We start from the raw sequence: 20,255 nt of genomic DNA, 5'->3' as shown, positions 1-20,255 counted from the left end.
TCAAACTACTGACTTTTGTTGTTATTTCTGAGCATGATGCCCAGTTGCACATTACAATGGCCAGTGTCTTATGGCTCACTGGATCTAAAGCTTCTAAAACAAAATATTAATACATGAAAATGTTGAATCTATTCCTTAAAATGTATGTTTCTTCCTCTTGGTGTTTTAGAAATTCAAAGCTTATAGTCACTGAAAATGTAGTATCTGGAAACAGAATAAAAATAGAGTGAATCATATAAGAAAAAAGAGAGCAATAGGCAATTTGAAATAGGAGTAGAAAAGAAATAATACTTTGAGTAAAAAAAGGAAACCAAGTTATGATGCTTCTTAAATTTGTGTTATAGAATCCATCATTTTCATTTGTACCAAAAATAAAATTTCAGCAACTTCTGTGGATTATAAAGCAGGAATCTAACAAACCCTAGGTTCTTCTTAGGGAAACCAGGGTGAGGGGGTGTCTCTATTGGTGGAGCTCTGGGTTTTTATCCCCACTCAAACTAGAGTAGCTCCATTTTATAAAATATTTTGGGTATGAATTAGTTTGGGTAAAGAATTTATCTCCAAAAGCAATGAGAAAACATTGTTTAGTAGTTTTTGTTAACATCAAGTAGGCATACATAATCAGTATTTTTAGCACCTCTGGGTAATTTAGTTCTCATTCTTAGTGGTTAGTAAGAAATGAACAAATACAATAAAAAATTCTCTTCTAAAATTAATTTTAGCACTCAAATAAGAATAGATCTTAACCTATATTGATAAAAATATCCCACTTGTTTTTCTGAGTTTTTAGTGTGTTTTGAAATGTCAAAGATCCCTAACTAGATTTTTGACTTTAGAAAATTAATGATAGTCCCTTATTAACATGGGTGGTTTATATGTTTTGAGACTTTCTTTTGCTATAATGACAATACAAATGCAATTTTGCTCTGTGGAGATAATCCAAATTGTAATAATAACACAATTTTCAGAGAGAGAATGATGCAGATGTTTAAAACATGGTTCTTTAAAAATGAATGTAAGTGATATAACATTACAGTTCTTAAGACTTTTTGCAATATAGGGCAAACATTTGATGCTGACTTAATATTACTCTGAAGGCTGAATTATAGTCTGAAGTTCCATTAAGATTTAATTTACATTTAAGTTGAGGTAGATATGGCTATTTCATGTATCATGACTTTTTCAGCATGGTTCAGTTTTCCTATTGTCAAAGGAGAGCAATGGTGTCTGCCTACTTCTTCTGAATTTTATTCAAGAAGCACAAATAAAGCTATGCAAATGTTAGATTTTAAAAAAAGGATAATCATTTATTTTGGTTGGTGATATAGGTGGTATGCCACCTTCCTTCTGCTGACTCCAACAAAGTTGACATATATTTTCTCAAATCAATAAATGTGTCTGTTAAGATAGACTAATTCGATAAAGAATAGCAGTTGAGTGCTACAGTGGCATAAGGTTGGAGACTTGGGTAGGGACTGGACCACACAGGGCCTTGTGGGCCATGATAAAGACATCTGCATTGTATTCCAAAGGCAGTGGGAAGCCACTGAAGAATTTTTAACAGAGTGACATGATCTAATCTGTGTTTTAAAAGATTCCTCTGGCTGCTGTAAGAGGAATGAATAGTAGAGGCTCAAGAGTGGATGTGGTGAATAGGGGGCTATTGCAGTTTCAGGTGAGAAATGATGGTTTGGACTAAGGTGGCTGCTGTGGAGAGACAGAAAAATGGAACTTTTGAAACCCAGTCCTTCTCAAACTCTTCCAAAAAACTGGCGCAAGATCAGGGCAAAGATTTTGTCTAGCTACACAGAGACAGACCCGGGTGCCTGGGGTGTGATCTGGGCAGAACTGCTGAGACCACTGTCAGCACATGCACGGGGTTGGCAGGTTGAGCGGGGCAGACGTTGTCAGCATGCACAGTGGGCGATGCCACATGAATGCACGGCGACTAAGTGCTGAATCTCAGTACACAGTGACAGTGCACCGGTCCCTCCCATTCTATACTGCAGCTTAGTGCCGGATCTGGGGCAGACAGGTCCTGGGAGAGGTCTGCCACAGAAGCAGCCCAGATTCCATGTGGTAGCACAGCCACCTCAATTCCTGCAGCCACAATGCTCTGATCCCCAGCCACAGCCTAATCCACACGACAGCCTTGCACTAGATCTGGGACAAACAGAACAGAGAAAGGGATGCAACCTTGGGCTGCTTCTGAGATGAACTGTGGATGCCTGCGCAGGTAGTGCATAGGATGTCTGTGACTGCGTGGGCCTCACTTGTTTCAGCAATTACCTCCTTTGAGGCAGGGCACACACTCAAGGGCAATGGAGCCTGATTTAACCCACCCCTCAGGGCTTCTACTCCAATGACTGGGGAGCTAACCCCACCCCAAAAGGGCAGTGATAGCCATAGAGAAAAGGGGGAGCACAGCCTCACATTCAGCACAGGCTCTATGCATTACAATCACACCCCCTATCAAGGGGATAACAGCCAGCACACTTTGAGGAAAGATGTGGCTGACATCCATACCAAAACCAGCCCTCACACCAAAAATACTGGACACACACAGTCTACACAGGAACTCTCCCATATAAAAACATACTTTCAAGATCACAATAGATAACTTTCTCCTAAATTCATAGAGACAGAGAACGTTAAGTAAAATGGAAAAGCAGAGGAACTACTCCCAATGAAAAGAACAAGAGAGGGGGACTTCCCCGGTGGTCCAGTGGTGAAGACTCCATGCTCCCAACGCAGGGGGCCCGGAGCCCGCATGTCGCAACGAAGATCCTGCAAGCCGCAACTAAGACCCAGTGCAGCCAAGTAAATAAATAAATATATAAATAAATATTTAAAAAAATAAAACAAAAGAACAAGAGAAATCCCCTGAAAGAACAAATAATGAAACAGACCTCACCAGTCTACTAGAACTTGTGTTCAAAAAGGAAGTAATAAAAATGCTAACTGAATTAAGGTAGATTATTGATAGAAATGCAGATCACTGTAACAAGGAACTAGAAACTATAAAGATGAACCAATCAAAAATTAGACAATTCATTTGCCAAGATAAAAACAACCTAGAAGCAATGAATAGCAGACTAAATGACACAGAAAAATGAATAAGTGACCTGGAAGATAGAATAATGGAAATCACCTAATCAGAGCAGTGGACAGAAAGACAAATAAAAATAATGAAAGCAGCATACGAGATCTATGGGATGATATAAAGTGTGCCAACCTACACATAACAGGGGTTCCAGAGGAGGGAGAGAGAGGGAAGGGGATAGAAAATGTATTTGAAGAAATTATGGCTGAAAACTTCCCCAACCTAAAGAAAGAAACATATCCAGTTACAGGAAGCACAGAGGGTCCTGAACAAGATGAACCCAAACAGATCCACACCAAAGCATATCATAGTTAAAATGGCAAAAGTGAAAGATAGAGAGGATTCTAAAGGCAGCAAAAGTCAGTTACAAGGGAACCCCCATAAGGCTATCAGCTGATTTCTCTGCATAAACCTTGCAGGCCAAGAAGGAGTGGCATGATATATTCAAAGTCCCGAAAGGGAAAAACCTGCAACCTAGGATACTCTACCCAGCAAGATTGTTGTTTAGAATAGAAAAAGAGATAAAGAATTTCTCAGACAAGCAAAAACTAAAAGAAGTCAGGTATACTAAACCCTAAAAGAAATATTGAAGCATCTTCTCTAAACAGAAAATAAGCAAGAACCTATTGAAAAGGGAAAGTCACATTAGGAAAGGCAAATAAGTAAAAGGTTTGAAGATCACTTAAATAAGCCAGTACATAGGTTAAAAAACAATAAAAAATTTCATAAAAGCTATTACAACTACAATTAACAGTAAAAGGATGAAGATGTTCATGGATAGAAAGACTCCATATTGTCAAGATGTCAGTTCTTCTCAACTTAGTCTATAGATTCAATTCAATCCCACTCAAAATTCCAGCAAGTTATTTTGTGGTTAATGACAAAATGATTCTAAAGTTTATATGAAGAGGCAAAAGACTGAGAATAGCCAACACAATATTGAAGGAGAAGAAGAAAGTTGGAAGACTGACACTACCTGACTTCAAGACTTTTATAAAGACAGTGTGGTATTGGTGAAAAAATAACACATATATCAATGGAACAGAACAGAGAGTCCAGAAATATACCCCCATAAAACAGTCAGTGGTGTTTGGTAAAGGAACAAATAATACAATGGAGCAAAGATAGTCTTTTCACCAAATGGTACTGGAATAACTGGACGTCCGCATGAAAAAAATGAATCTAGACACAGACCTTACATCAAGCACAGAAAATTAACTTGAACTGGATCACACACTTAAATATAAACCACAAAACTGTAGAACTCCTAGAAGACAACATAGGAGAAAACCTAAGTGCCTTTGGGTATGGTGGTATGTTTTTAGATACAGCACCAGAGGCACAAGCCATGAAAGAAAGAATTGGTAAGCTGGACTTGATTAAAATTAAAAACTGCTTTGCAAAAGACAATGTCAAGAGAATGAAAAGATAAGATGCACACTGGGACAATATATTTGCAAAAGGCACATCTGATAAAGGGCTGTTATCCAAAATATACAGAGAGTAAGAAAAAAAAAAACCCAACTTGATTAAAAAATGGGCCAAAGATCTTAACAGGCACCTCGCCAAAGAAGGTATATAGATGGCAAATAAGCATATGAAAATATATTCTACATCATATGTCATCAGAGAAATGCAAATTAAAACAAAGAGATACCACTACACACTTACTAGAATGGTTATAGTCTGGAACACTGACAAAACCAAATGCTGGTGAGGGTGTGGAGCAACAACCCTCATTCCTTGCTAAAGGGAACGCAAGGGACTTCCCTGGTTGTCCAGTGGTTAAGAATCCATCTTGCAATGCAGGGGACGCTGGTTTGATCTCTGGTCGGGGAACTAGGATCCCACACGCCACGGGGCTACTGGGCCCGTGCACCACAAAAAGAGAGCCTGTGCGCCTCAACAAGAGAGCCTGTGCGCCTCAGCTACAGAGCTCACGCGCTCTGGAGCCCATGCGTCACAGCTAGAGAGAAGCCTGCGCACTGCAACGAAGAGCCCACTGCAATGAAAGATCCAGTGTGCGGCACTAAGACCCAATGCAGCCAATAAATAAATAAATAAATAAATATTAAAGGGAATGTAAAATGGTACAGTTACTTTGGAAGACAGTTTAGCAGTTTCTTACAAAATTAAACATACTCTTATCGTATGATTCAGCAATTGCATTCCTTGGTATTCACCCAAAAAAGTTGAAAACTTATGTCCGCACAAAAACTTGCACACGGATGTTTATAAGCAGCTTTACTCATAATTGCCAAAACTTGGAAGCAACCAAGATGTCCTTCAGTAGGTGAATGGATAAATAAAATGTGGTACATCCAGACTATGAAATATTATTCAGCACTAAAAACAAATGAGCTATCAAGCCATGAAAAGACATGGAGGAACCTTAAATGCATGTAACCAAATGAAAGAAGCCGATCTGAAAAGGCTGCATTCTGTATGATTCCAGCTATACGACATTCTGGAAAAGGCAAACTACAGAAAGAGTAAAAAATCCAGAGGTTAAAGGGGAGGGAGAGGTGAATAGTTGAAGCACAGACGGTTTTTAGGGCAGTGAAACTACTCTGTATGATACTATAATGGTAGATAACTGTCACTATACCTTTATCCAAACCTGTAGAATATTCACCATCTGGAGTGAAACCTAATGTAAACTATAAACTTTGGATGATAATGATGCATCAAGGTAGGTTCTTTAATTGTAACAAATGTATCACCCTGGTTGGGGGTGTTGATAACGGGGTAGGCTGTGCAGGTGTGCAGGCAGGGGGTATATGGGAAAGCTCTGTACTTTCTTCTCAGTTTTCCTGTGAACCTAAAACTGCTCTAAACAAAAAGTCTTAAAAAATAATAGGAGCCACAGCAATAATCTTAATTTTTTGTAATGCTGCAAACGTATTTCAGAGACCTGTATGTAAGGGTCTTTATATTCATTATCTATCTATCTATCTATCTATCTATCTATCTATCTATCTATCTATCTATCTATCTATCTATCTATCTATCTATCAGTCTATCTATCTGTCTTTATGTTTGTCTATCTATCTCTGTGCTAGGGTAATCAATTTTTTCCCCAGTTTGCTTAGGACTATCTTGGCTTCAGTACTGAAAGTCCTGCATTCCAGGAACACGTTAGTCCTAGGCAAATTGGGACCATTGGTCACTGCACTTTGTGTACAATATATGTGTGCGCATAAGCATGTGATCCCTATTCCAAGAGATCTTTAAAAATACAGCAAACAGGCATCTATTTTTTTTCTACTTTTAACTAAGATTGCTTTTACTGATATACCCAGGGTATAGGTTTATATTCTTATGATGTTTAATTTTGCCTCACATGTTTTCAGAATCTTTTTTTAAAAAATATTTATTTATTTATTTATTCGGCTGCACCGGGTCTTAGTTGTGGCTCATGGGATCTTCGTTGCCGCGTTCAGGATCTTTTAGTTGCAGCGTTCGGGATCTAGTTCCCTGACCAGAGATCGAACCTGGGCCCCCTGCATTGGGAGCGTGGAGTCTTAACCACTGTACACCAGGGAGATCCCTTCAGAATCTTATATCACCAAATAATTGCTATTATTTTTAACACTCTAGGAAATCTCTTGGAGTTTCTTACAGCTTTATGATTTTACCTTTCCAAGTCTAGTTTATTCAAACTCTGTCATATCTTAATGTCCTTCCTGCCAAGTTTCAGTTACAAAGAAACACCCCTTTCTTGTAATCACATTTACTGCTCACAGCTATCCCCAGCAGACACAGAAATGTTTTCTTGTCTTGTCTAGCTTTTTTTTTTTCAGTTTTTCACTTTCTTCCCCAAATAGTCTCTCTTCTTCTTACAACTGCCTTCCCACTTAGTCATCAATTGTTGTTTTGAATACTCATATTCTTCAAAAAGCCTCCATAATAATAGGCATTTTGTGGGATCACAAAGGAAACATTCTAAGATGTGATCAATTTAGACTATTTATTTGAAATTTACAGTAGTTGGATTGGGCTTTATATTATCCACTAGAAATATTTTGCCATTCTAATTAAAAGCACAAACAAAATGTATAGAGGTAGAGGAAGGGAAGTGAAAAAAGTGTTTAAGAAACAGAATTATATTTTCAAGTGTTTAAAGTCAGTATCATTTAATCTACAATAATGCTGTGTAATATTTGTATACCTCTATTAGTACAGATCCAGCGATGCTTCTTTTGTCTGTTTTTTATATATATATACATATATACACACACACACATAGGTATGTACATATGTACATATAAATATTTATTTATACAGGTATTTGAAAAAACACAATAATAGCTACTTATTTCTAAACAATCAAAAACTTATTTAAAATAAAAACAATATAGCTGAAATTAATATATACATATGTTAAAAGTACAATAGGATATGAAAAGAAAAAGAAAGCTCTTTCTCCATCTATTCCTCTCCTCCAGGAATCACTCTCAACAGTTTCTTATGTAGTCTTTTATACATTAAAAATATTTAAAATCCCCCCATGTGTATGCAGTCATATGCTTTTAAAACAGTTACACAAATGGAGCGTATTATACCTATTATTGTTAGTCTTTTTAAAATTTGTTTCATTTGGTAATATATTTTAAACATATTTCCATTCTTCTATTTTATTTTTTATGGTTTTCTTTTTTATAATTTTAGTTTTTAATTGTGGTATAGTTGATTTACAATGCTGTGTTAGTTTCAGGTGTACAGCAAAGCGATTCAGTTATACACACATATATATATTTTTAGATTCTTTTCCCTTATAGTTTATTACAAAATATTGAGTTTACTTCCCTGTGCTATACAGTAGGTCCTTGTTGGTTATCTATTTTATATGCAGCAGTGTGTATATGTTAATCCCAAACTCCTAATTTATCCCTTCCTGCGCTTCCCCTTTGGTAACCATAAATTTGTTTTATATGTCTGTGGGTCTATTTCTGCTTCGTATATAAGTTCATTTGTATCATTTTTTTTTTTTTTTTTAGATTCCACATATAAGCCATATCATACAGAATTTGTCTTTCTCTGTCTGACTTACTTCACTTAGTATGATTATCTCCAGGTCCATCCATGTTGCTGCAAATGACATTATTTCATTCTTTTTTATGGCTGAGTAATATTACATTGTATACATACACCATATCTTCTTTATCCATTCGTCTGTCAATGGACATTTAGGTTGCTTCCATGTCCCGGCTATTGTAAATAGTGCTGCAATGAACATTGGGGTGCCCACCACCAGTGTCTCCATGTCCCTAGGGTGAGCCACAGCCACCCCCCCCGCCTCCCCAGGAGACCCTCCAAGACCAGCAGATAGGTCTGGCTGAGGCTCCTATGAAATAACTGCTTTTGCCCTTGGTCCTGGAGTGTGTCAGATTTTGTGTGCGCTCTTTAAGAGTGAAGTCTCTATTTCCCCCAATCCTGTGAAGCTCCTGTAATCAAGCCCCGCTGGCCCTCAAAGCCAGATGCTCTGGGGGCTGATGTTCCCAGTGCTGCACCCCTGGGCTGGGGGGCTTGATGTGGGGCTCATAACTCTCACTCCTGTTGGAGAACCTCTGTTATATAACTATTCTCCAGTTTGTGGGTCGCCCACCTGGGGTATGGGATTTGATTATATCACGAATCTGCCCCTACTACCAGTCTCGTTGTGGTTCCTTGTTTATGTCTTTAGTGGTAGAAGATCTTTTCTAGTAGGTTTCAGACTTTTTCAATGACGGTCATTCTACAGATTGTTGTGATTTTGGTGTGCTCGTGAGAGAAGGTGAGCTTAGGGTCTTTCTACTCCACCATCTTGGCTGTTCTCTGGAAATTTACAAATGCTGCTCTTGAAACCCTGCTAAGTCAATTGAATGGAGTAAAAAAAGGAAGATTCCAAGTCAAACATAGTCTATATTTGAAGGATTGTCCTCAGCCTGCAGCACACCCATGGCCTACCAGTGAGTCGCATGCGCTGGCTGGGGCTATCCTTTCTAACAGTGTATAAGAATGCCCATTTCCCCAACCACCATAAAAACGTTTATCTGTTCAGTAAAAAAACTTTTGCTATTCTGGCAAAAATTCAAAGACAGATATTTTTATGTTATTTTGACTTTAAATCTTGAAAGCTTTTTTCATTAAACTCTTGCAGCTTCCAGCAAGCGTCCCTTCCTCTTCTGGGGTTGACTAGAGACCTCTGAACTGAGGACTGGTCTCCCTTCCCACCTTTCCCCCAGAATAAAGCACTTGGACAAATGGAGGTGGTTGGTGGGGTGTAGGGCCTGGGTCCTGTGAGGGTGAGTAAGTAGTTTTAGGTCACGTAAAGCTCATGACCTTTGGTTACTCCATAGGAAATGGAAACAGGTCATATTATTGGGTTCAGGTTAGCAAACTCTGGGCTATAAGAAGCAACGAGACCCCAGTATAAACAAGGAACATGGAGACATTTCTCTTTGCCTATTGATAGAATATGGGTTTGTATTCCTATTCCCCATAAGCTTGTGTGCATGGGATGGCAGTCCAGCACCGAGGAGGGGCCTGGATTCTGAAGCCTAGATGCTTAGGTTTGACTCCTGGTTTCACTACCTGGCAGCTATGTGATCTTGTGCCTCAGCTTCCTCATCCATAACATGGGATATTAATCGTGCCTACCTCATAAGACTGTTAAGAGGACTAAACATATTAGTATCTGTAAAGCACTAAGAATTGTACCTAGCACATGGTAAGCAGCATATAAATGTTCAATGAGATAAATTAAATGAGCTAGTTGGTGAATGTTTTTTTTCCTTTAAGCACATTTGGAAGTACATTTTTAAAATTTTTTCCTTCTGTTCTTCAAAGGTGCTTTGGCTGTTTTCAGAGCTCTCTCTTTGTAAGCTTTTAAGTGACAAGAAACAGTTGAGTAGAATTGATGAAATCTAAACATGAATGCCGATGAAGATGAACAGCTGGTGCTTCTGGGTTTTATATTTGTTCTGCAAAAGATCCCAGAGTAGAGTGATATGAGGTGAAGCTCTTTCTGCGTCTTTACATGCACTACATCACAAGGTAGAGTCAAGTGTGTCTTGATTCGCTAGGTTCCATCTCAGGACAGGTTAGTTTTGGAAGGCACCTGGGACAGATTGGCAGTGGCCAGAACTGGGCCTTGAGTCTAGGGTGGGTAGGCACAGGGAAGAGATCAAACAAGGTTTCTCTACTGTGCCAGGTACATTGTAGGCCTTCTGTATATGTTTGACCAACTGAAGTGTACTCACAGGAGGTGCAGTAAGTAGCTCTGGTGTTCTATGCCCAGTCAATCTGAGTTGACTGAGCACAGGGGTTACTCAGAGAAAAGGGACTCACCGGTGGGGATCCAGAAAGGATGCCTGTTCATCAACACTTTGGTCACACTCCTCTATATGCCAATTGTCTCTATAATTCCTGGCTCTGACTGCTGCCTCTTTATTTGTAAATAAATTTTATATTTTCCAGATTATAATTGCTTAGCAAATAGTGAAGAGTGGAAAGAAGAAGAATCTCATATCTATCCCACCATAGAGAGGTAGTCATTGTATTGCTTGGTTGTAGTTAATTCCCTTCTCTTTTGTATCATGTATTTATTTATCACATATTTTAAAATTGTCATGGACAATTTAAGATATACCAAAAGATATAAAGAATAGTAAAGCCAACACCAAGGTACCCACCATCCTGCTTAAGAAATTAAATATTCATCCATTCTATTGAAGCTCCCTTTGTGCCCTTTTCCTGTTATGTCCTTCTCCCTGTCTCTAAGAGATAACGGTTACACCACAGATCTTTATAGTCTTATATTTATATACATTTATCATTAAGTAATGTAAAATATTGCTTTATATGTTTTTAAGATTTACTTTATTTTTTCTGCAATCTGCATTTGATACTTAATATTATGTTTGTGAAAGTTAGCTATATTGATGTAGCTCTAGTTCCTTCATTTTCATTGTTGTATAGTATTCCTTTGTATGACTTGCTTACCACTTATTCATCCATTCTCTTATTAATGATTAATTGATAAGTTGTTTTTATGGTTCACTATTATAAATAGTAAACTTTTCCATGGTTGTCTCTTTATGTCCATGTAGAAAGTTTCTCTTGGTTATATACCCAGGAGAGGAAAGTCTTCACTTTTACTAGATATTGCCAACTTATGGTACCAGTTCCCATTATTCCACAGCCTCACCAACACTTACTATTGTTAAACTTTAAATTCTGCTGATCTGATGTTGTGAAATAGTATCTCATTGTAATATTTATTTGCATTTCTTTTGGTGAAATTGAGCCCCTTATTTTTATGCATACATTTTAATATAGTTAAGATCATCCTATATACACATATTTTCCCACTTGTAATCAAAACATAAGGATTCCTCTTTGTTACATGCTTTTCGTAAATAATCTTTAATGGCCGTATAGCGTTCCAACATGTGAATGGAATAAAACATTCTGCCATTGTTAGAAATTCAGGTTAAATCCAGATTTTCACTGTTGCAGATGAAGCTCTGAATAAATTTAACTAGAAAGCCTTTTATGTATTTGGGATGACTTCCTTAGGTTAGCTTTCCAGAAGGTAACTTACTGGACCAAATGGGATGCACAATTCTAGAGCTCTTGCTAGTACATTGCCAAATTGCTCTTCAAAACGCTTGTACCAATATTCTTGCCAACCAGCAGTATACAATTGGAACCTGGAACTTGAAGGGCATTGCTTATGTGCTTTCCAGATTCTGGGGAAGTGGTTCCAAATACTTTCCATAAGCAATTCAGAGTCTGTCATAGACCAGAGGACACAGAGAAGAGATGGGCACTAAAAAAGAAGGGTCAGAAACTTAAATATGAAAAGTTTTTTTTTTTTTTTTAATCTAAAGGAGAGGATTGCTCTTCATGCTTTTGCAGGGAGGACTGACTTCAGGAAGGAGGGACACGGTGACTTGCCACTAACCTTGTACAGCTGCTCAGAGGCCCCCTTCTTCTCCTTAGTCCTTCTTCTAGTGTAACCCATCTCTGACTTTTTACTGTCTTCTTTTTTTGTGATTTTCAAGTAAATGATGATATCTACAGATAAAAACATATGGGAGTCCGAAATCACTTTTCAAGAAATTGCATCTTTTTTCTTGGAAATAAGATAGTATATTATCTATCCTATTGTATGTAATACACAATTAGATTCAACAAATATTAGGCACCTGCCATATCCCAGGCTAGTCCCTGGGGGTACAGTGGTGAACAAAATATAGTATGATAGTTTATTATCGTTAGCATGAATGCTATGGTAGTATATTCAGTATATATATGCTATAATAAACATACTGGTTGTGGAGAGTAATAACAGTCATGTCTATTATTATCAGTAATACTTAAGATTAGTATAGTGACTAGCAGTGCCTGAGAATTTGTTGTTATGAAAAGTGTTTTTCAGGCACTGCTGGAAATGAGGTGTTACGGTATTTTTTTCCTGAGTTTCCAGATCTTTCATAGTTGAGCAGATGTGCCAGATTGGTTGCTTATTTAAACTGGCACAGTGCCCTGTGGGGCTAATATGTTAATAACAAGCAGTGCCCTGCCCCTCATTAGCATCCCCCAGGATCTGCCGCTGCTGCTGCATGGGTCTCCATTCTGCCCCCGACATTCCACTGAGAGCCTCCAGGAGTGGGGTTTCAGTGCTGCTCATACATCATAGGTGATTTTTTAAAAAGGGATCTTAGAGATGGCAGGATAATTTAACAGCCACATGTAACATTTGTAGCTCCAGAGGCTAAGAAAATGATGAAAGCAATGAAACCTTGGGGTCCAGAGCAGGGTCTTTTCACCAGATAGGGTTAAGAAGGCAGTCCATGAATGCTGTGGTAGGGTTTCTTTTAATTTTTTTGATCTTCCTTTGAATGTTCTTGTATTTGCTAATAGACCATGAGGAAGGAAAGATATAGAAGTAGCTAAAGAGGGAGCCATGGTATTTTGAGTTGGTATAATAGAGTGAGTGCTTCCCTTGTATGGTGGAAATTGGAAGAAGGATGACTTTTTCCCACAGACTTGTGCAAACCTGGCCACACAGCCCAGTCTGGGAAACTCTTAGCTGTAAATACCATGTTCCAGTTCTTCATGGATAGGCGTTTCTCAGGCTATATCATACCTTGAACAAGACAGTTTTTATTCCCTCTATGCACACGTTTCCAGCAAGTACTTACTGATATAATTTATGCAATTGTAAGATTTAATGATATATTTATTGCAATGTTTCAGCTTTTGCTATTTGTCAATACTTTTCAATAATAATCCTGGGTAAAAAAAATGACTGCTGAGAGCTCACATTGTTAGTGAACTGATTTTCCAAGCTGATAGAATTTAAGCACTGTTGGATAAAATTTCTCAATATGAAAAATTGTATCTGATCTATTAATTTTATAAGCATATTCGTTATTATTACTATTATTAAAAGTAATGAATTCAACTTGGCATTGGATCGCCATATAATTAGAGGAATAAAATTCTCTTTCTGAATGCTGAACTCATTGGGAATGGGTAATTTGACTACTCCAGCTAGTTCTATTATTAATTTCAGGGTTGTTCAGTTTAGCTTCAATTAAAATCAAACATTTATTACTTTCAGTTGAATTGAATTGAATTGTTATCTTTGAATAGGTAATGTGGGTAATTTATGCACAAGGTAATACGTGCAATGGTAATAAAATTCAAACAGTATAAAATGGTACACAGAGAAAGTAAAGCTCTGTCCCACCACTGACTCTGTGTATCTGCCCCCTCCTCAATGGCAACCACTGTTATCAGAGACGTTTTGTTTTTTGTTTTTGCCTGTTGTTTGGTCTCTGTGTGTACGTGTATCTTTTGAGAGATATATCAGAGACCAATCTATTATTATCTCTATATATCTCTATCCATATCTGATTTTATTTTACATAAATGGCAGCATAGTATAAACACTTTTCTGCCCTTGCTTTTTACTTAATGTTATACTTGTTCATAGTTTCATATATTTTTTGAATGGCTGCCTAACATTTCATTGTAACCCCAAAATATTTGGAACATCTACCATGTGCCAGGTAGGTGTTGCCTGGGAAGCAAAGATGAACATGACAGGTCTCTGTCTCCCGGGGCTCACAGTCTCGTGGAGGAGAAAGTATGTACCTGAATAATTGTAAAAAATATAGGCTATTGGTGTGCTGTAAGAATGGTGTAAGCAGAGTTAAATGAATGAACCTAGGAGGAAGAGATTAACTATTTGGAAGACATGAAAAGTCCTCCTAGAAGTGGAAGATGTGAACAAAGTTTTGAATAATGGGTAAATCTGACAGGTGCAGATGTGGGCTAGGGACATTCAGGCAGGAAAGAGAGGCAAGGCATACTAAATCTGTTCAGGGCATGGTAACTGTGCGGTGTGTTTGGGACATCAATTTGGTGGTGGTAGTGGGGTGTTAGTGGGAAGATGGGAGTAGGGATCATGCCAGAAAGATGGTTTGGTGCTTTAAACGTCAGTGAAGGGCAAAGCTGTGTGCGTGTGTGTGCGTGTGTGTGTGTGTGTGTGTACAGAGGCCCAGAGAAGTGGGTGGAGATGGAGGAGGGAAGGCTTTTGTGTGTGTCAGATGTAGGGAGGGTCTGAATTCGAGTAAGTTGTGCGGGAGAAGAAAGGAAGAGATGAATTCCTGACATCACAGAGATAATTTTTCTTATGAATAAGGGTTGGGAGTTTTGTAACATCACTAACCATTCTAAATCTATTCCCTGATGAACTTGGAGTTTTGAATGCCTAATGAGGACAATCTGACTGAAAGGCCATTTAGGATAATATACCTTAAGAGAAAAGTCAAACACACTTATTTTAATAGAGGCATGCAACACCATTAATTTGCAGAAGAAAAATAACTGTGGGGTGGCACCCCTTGCCATGCAGCTATCATGGACATGGCTGATTGGAAAAGTCACTGAATAATTGTGTGTGTGTGATTCTGAATAGAAACAGGGAGCACACGTCTATGTTCAATTGTGCCACTACTTGCAAAGGTGATTTTTACAAGCCAAAGTGCTAGAAAAGCTTTAAAGGGTAAAAAATGAAAGAAAATAAAATGCTCCAGATAACCTTAAGAACAAAGTATAAATGATGCTTTGCAAGCCAACTTCATTAGCCTGTCTCCAGCATGAGCTGTGACAAATGGACATGTCTTGTTTTTCTTCATTATTTGGGATCTCTCACAATTCCAACTGGTTCTCTATTAGGAAATGGGGAAGCTAGACAATCAGCATATGAATTTGTCAAATTCAAATTGAACATATTCTTAAAACATCATAGTTAAAAATTTATGAATTCCTCAGCCCACAATAGCTTTTTCTTTTTATTGTTCTTTTTTAAAAAAAACTAGATCTCTCCTTGCCCTCTAGGGACAAATACATGTAGCACAGTAAGTGAAATTAATATCCTTTTCTATGTGCCCCTAATAAATAGTTTCTTGCCCTGAGCAAGTGACTATTTGCAAGGCCTGTCAAATATTTCAAATAGCCAGCTGGAGAGACGCTCAGATGAGTGATCCACTGCCTTTGGCACAAGCCACTTAAAAAGTTCGAAGCGGGTAGTTAAGTCTCACCAAAGATTCTATGGGCCCTCACCATACTCAGGGCTGGGAATTAGAGATTCTGTAACATGGGAGCTGTAACTATGTTGAGTGAGGACAAGTGGCTGGAACTTCATGTTCCTTGGAGATCAGGTGGCCAGGAATGGTGAAGGAAAGGCTCTGGAATGCACAAGCTGTTGGCTACATGGGTCATTGCCCAGCGCCCCAAAACAATGCAAAAAAGCCCTCTGCAGCTTCCCTTATCCTTGACCTTCCCCTAAACACTCCCAGAATCAGGTATATCTAATTGTTAGAAGGCTTCGGAAATAGTGAGTTGACTTCTGCTTCTTTATGACCCATTTTTCCTAGCTCTACTTGGAGAGCAGAACTTTAGAATGTATAAACATCACCCAGGGGTGCTTTTTCCTTTTCTCTTTTCTTAAATATTTTTATTATGGAAAAATTTAAATATAATAAACAGTAGAGAAAATTATATTTAAAACTATGTCCTTATCACCCACTTTCAACAGTTATCAATATTTTGCAAACATTATTTCATCTATCTCTCCTGTTTTTTAATGGAGTAATTTAAGGAAAATCTCAGTCAATGTATAATTTCATCTGCATGTACTTCAATATGCAACTCTGCCAGATGACACTTTTTTTTTCCTACACATTTCACAATACCATTATCACACATAGTAAAATTAATAATAATTCCCTCACATTAGCTAGTACCCAATCCATATTCATATTGTCCCAATTGATTCATATTTGTCTCCAAAATATCTTTTAAAGGTGGTTTCTACACATTATACATTGCACTAAAGTTTATATTTCTTAAGTGTCTTTTAATCTATGACAGTCCCCCATCCATTTAAAAAAATACCACTTATTTGTTGAAGAAACCAAATCATTCATCCTATAGAATATGCAGCATTTTGGATTTGGCTGACTGTATCCCAGTAGTGAATTTTAATTAGTTTGCCATTATTTCCTGTTAACTGATAGTCACTTAGATCTGAGACTTGTCTAGATTTAGTTCCATTTCAGGGCAAGAATACATGACAGGTGGTGCAGTGAGTTTCCTACTGTGTCACAGCAGGAGGAGTCCCATTTTAGTGGTGCTGTGATTGATCCATGGGTTCAGGTATTATGTCCTGAAAATGCTGGTTCATGGGTCTAACCTAGACCTCTGAATCAGAATCTTTAGAGAACAACTCAGGTCATTTGAGACTGGTGATCCATGGAATACCACTGTCTGAGAAACACTGTTCTAGAGAGGGATTCTGAGGTCAGATAAGTTTTGGGAAACACTGTGTGAGGTGGTTAAATTTATGTGTCAACCTGACTGGGACATGGGGTTCCCAGACCTTTGGTCAAATATTATTTCTGTGTGCATCTGTGAGGATATATCTGGATGAGATTAACATTTGAATTGGTAGACTGAGTAAAGCATATTGCCCTCATTAATGTGGGTGGGCCTCATCCAATCAATTAAAAAATCTGAATAGAATGAAAAGGCTGAATAAGAGGGAACTCCTTCTGTCTGACTGTTTGAGCTAGAACATCAGTCTTTTCCTACCTTTGGACTCAAACTGAAAACCGGGCTCCTTGAGCCTACTGGCTTTTGGACTAGAACTTACACCATAATTCCAAGTTTTCCTTATGTGCTTTTTTCCAGCATCTTCTGTTTCCTTTTCTCTTCTTGGGGAGTTCTCTGGTTAGTCAGGGGGCCTTTTAAATAGTTATGATTCACCTCTCATATGATGTAAAGACTATGAGGAAGGCCTTGCACAAGACTTCCAGAAACAGCTGGTGTTCATCTGGTCCAGATATTCCATGTCTCAGGACACAAAATGAGACAAACAAGAAGGCAATATTTGTCCCAGAGAGAGAAAGGATCGATAACCAGCATTTTTCCTGCCAATCTGAGTTTGGAAAGGAAGGAACAAGGTGAAATTTTACCTTCTTCTCTTGATTAGTCACCACAGACAGAGATCTGGGAGAGCTGACTTCGCTAAGAATCCTCTCACCCTTTGACAGCTTCTGCCAGTTTCCCGAGGTCTGGAGCGAGTGAGGCATCCCAGTGGGTCTCATCCTGGTCACCAGAAACTGTAGATGATGAAAAATAATTTTCCCTCTACCCATTATGCTGAGTGCTTGGCCAAGACCCTTTTTTCTCTAGGGTACCTCGTAAATGGATAAGCTTATGTAGGATGGTTGGAAGTTCTCCACTGTGGCTACTGTAATTTAAGATTATCTTCGGTAAGTTTAACCTACTTGTTCAGCCTTAAAACAGAATTTTATTTACTCGAGGCCTTACAATGGACCCGGTCTAATTTAAGTTGGACTTAATTAAGCAAGCAAGCAAGCTCAAGGGACTCACGGGTACCTACGCCTGGTTGCTCGTTGCTCCTGGGAATTACTGGGGGTCTCCTAAGTTCCTTCTCTGACACCAGAGCTGTTAAAAAATGAACTGAGGCATATTAAACATTTTAAGAGCTTATTTGCACAAAAATCGATTTGAATTGGCAACACCAAACCAGAAGTGGTTAGGTTTGCTCCTTACTTCATATTTATTTGGTGTGCACTGGGTTAGATCCTTTGGGGAAAGTAGGTGACACACGGTCTCTATTCTTCACCAACTTTGAGGTTAAAAGGCACCACTTTACCAATGGAAGTATGGATGTTCCTGAAAAAGATTTGCCTCTTCAGTGACATCTGGTTTTCTGTTTAATGATTTTGGTCTCCTCTAGGGCACTGCATCAGTGGGGAAATGGTGAGGTTAGTCTTTTCGCTTGACCTCTGGCTTCCTTTGCCCCTGCTGTTTTTAGCTTTTTCATAGATTTGGTTTGCTGGATTTTCTCCCTTTCTTTCCCTTCCTGTTTCTCTCTTTTCTTTCTCTCTCTTTTTTTCCTCTGACCCTCTCTTCTTTTATTTCCCATTCTTTCCTCACTCCCTCCTTTCCTTCCAATACAATTTTATTCAATGCCAATACAATTTTTGTTTTGTATTCTAATACAATTTCACCTACTATGTGAAAAAGGGTAAATAAACCATAGACAGTCATATAAATAAATAGTTAAAATACAAAGCAATACATGCTATTGTAAATTTATATGCAACCTGATTTAGTTGTGTAACATAAGAGAAACTGAATTTGATCCAGGATTACGGGAAATGTTTCACAAAAGAAGTGAAATTTAGTGTGGGTTTTGAGGGATATGTATGAGTTTACCAGTGTATAGTGGAGGGAGGAGGTACCAGTATGTGTAATGGAGCCAGCAAGTCTGGAGAAGAAAGAAGTCTGGAGTGACAGAGAGCATCAGGAATGTGAAGGCATGACTAAGGTAGGAAAGACAGGTCAAACCCTGGCTCTGAAGAGTTTGTAAGTGATGAGAAGGTGTTTAGACTCTTATTCTGGCTAAAAGCTTCCAATGACATTGCAAACTTTCTAAACAGGGAATATACGTTATGAGCTCTGAATTTTATTTAAAGCTCAAAATTGTATTATCAAAAGAGTCAGGGGACTTCCCTGGTGGCGCAGTGGTTAAGAATCTGCCTGCCAATGCAGGGGACATGGGTTCGAGCCCTGGTCCGGGAAGATCCCACGTGCCGCGGAACAACTAAGCCCGTGCACCACAACTACTGAGCCTGCGCTCTAGAGCCCGCGAGCCACAACTACTGAGTCCATGTGCCACAACTACTGAAGCCCGCGAGCCTAGAGCCTGTGCTCCGCAACAAGAGAAGCCACCGCAATGAGAAGCCCGTGCACCGCAACTAAGAGTAGCCCCCGCTCACCGCAACTAGAGAAAGCCCGCGTGCAGCAACGAAGACCCAACGCAACCAATAAATAAATAAATAAATAAATAAATAAAAAAGAGTCAATAATGATGATAGTAGGAGCTGACATTTATTGTGTAGAGACTCTGTGTTAGCCACTTTATACACATTGTTGCACTTGATTCTTACCACCACATCACCTGTCGGGGTGTTATGGGTTGAATTGTGTCCCCCTCTCCCACTCCCAAAATTCATCTGTTAAAGTCCTAACCCCCAGTATTTCAGAATGAAATCGTATTTGGAGATAAGGTCTTTAAAGAGGCATTAAGTTAAAATGAGGCCTTTAGGGTGGGCCATAATCCAATCTGGTTGGTGTCCTTACAAGAAAAGGAAATTTGGGCACACAGAGAGACACCAGGGTTGTGTGAGCATGGAGAAAAGACCGTGTGAGGACACAGGGAGAGAGCGGCAACCTGCATGCCAAGGAGACATGCCTCAGCATGAAATCAACCTTGCTGACACCTTGATCTTGAACTTCTAGCTTTCAGAGCCGTGAGAAAAAAAGTACTGTTGGTTAAGCCCCTGAGCCAGTGATATTTTTTCATGGTGGCCCTGGTAAACTCATACAGGAAGGCTGCTATCCCCATTTTGTAGCCGTGGTGACCAAAGCACGGAGAGCCATTTTTCCATGATTGCACAGCAAATCTACAGAGATAGGATGAAACTGAAGTCACTGTACCTCAAGGCTTTCTCAGAGTCCTGGAGGGGCCTGGAGACTGTGAGGAGCATAAGGCAAT

This window comes from Eubalaena glacialis, chromosome 2 (genome assembly GCF_028564815.1).
Source record: "Eubalaena glacialis isolate mEubGla1 chromosome 2, mEubGla1.1.hap2.+ XY, whole genome shotgun sequence".
In the NCBI taxonomy this organism is placed as follows: Eukaryota; Metazoa; Chordata; class Mammalia; order Artiodactyla; family Balaenidae; genus Eubalaena; species Eubalaena glacialis.
The sequence above is the reverse complement of the archived record's forward strand: the minus strand, read 5'-3'. Positions refer to the sequence as shown.